This window comes from Penaeus monodon, chromosome 32, assembly GCF_015228065.2.
Source record: "Penaeus monodon isolate SGIC_2016 chromosome 32, NSTDA_Pmon_1, whole genome shotgun sequence".
In the NCBI taxonomy this organism is placed as follows: domain Eukaryota; kingdom Metazoa; phylum Arthropoda; class Malacostraca; order Decapoda; family Penaeidae; genus Penaeus; species Penaeus monodon.
The window spans coordinates 3,743,697-3,744,560 of NC_051417.1; the positions used below are offsets into that span (position 1 = coordinate 3,743,697).

Sequence of the window (864 nt, forward strand, 5' to 3'; positions counted from 1 at the left end):
ACACACGCACGCAAAGCACCAGCTTTGGAGTCCAGTGGTGACCGGGGCGAAATTGGTCATGCACGCCTGGCTTTACGGTTTGTATATCGCTCACGTTGACGTCAAGAGGTGCTCTGTCCTTCCTCACTGAAGGACAACGAAGGACTTTGTATAGTTTTCTTGTGGCATTAAGATTGATGGAGCGATACCCGCGCTTACATGTACAAAATCTTCTTTTGCTGTAGCTTTGTTATATAACAGTACTCAGACGTGCTTTTCATCGCCCGTTTCAAGAGCCGTAATCGCAGGAAGAGGATTTATTCTGACACAATCAGCTGCATTTGTTCAGCGCCCTCAACTGCCAACTTACAACCGGTTGCTTCCATTACCTCCATCACTGTTATTACGAGATGGGTGTGTATCAATACAAATAACAAATTACTGACGATACCGCGATGCGGTCATAGAAATCAATTTCAGCTACATTATCTAGGCTTTTAATTCTATCACGCAGAAAGGTTCGTACACATCACCAAGAAGCTGATCGGCGCATTGTAAGAATACCTTCCACTGTCATTATAAAAATTCACGATAACGGTCCGTTTCGGTTCTGGCATGATATGAGTGCGAATGGAAATGGAGGCACGAGGGAAAAAAGTTTCTGGCTCGCGTCAGTTCACGCCGGAAACTTGACGACCAAGGGAGGAGTCTTGACGCGACATGACCTTGCTGCGGCCTCTCGCGCCCCAAAGGTCAGGGAGAGTCTCGGACATGCTCTTGCTCGAACGCTACGGGAGGGAACACGCTTCCGTTTGCGTTATTAGACCTGTTTGTGTATTTTTTATTATTATCACAAACACAAATCCCCTAGCCCTCCCCCACATA

At 46.8% G+C, this 864-nt stretch overlaps 1 protein-coding gene across 1 annotated transcript in view; it reads left to right on the forward strand.

The window, feature by feature from the left end:
* LOC119593361 (vegetative cell wall protein gp1-like) overlaps positions 1-864 on the forward strand; it is a gene marked incomplete in the record, with an annotated part of 11,762 nt that overhangs the window by 5,533 nt on the left and 5,365 nt on the right.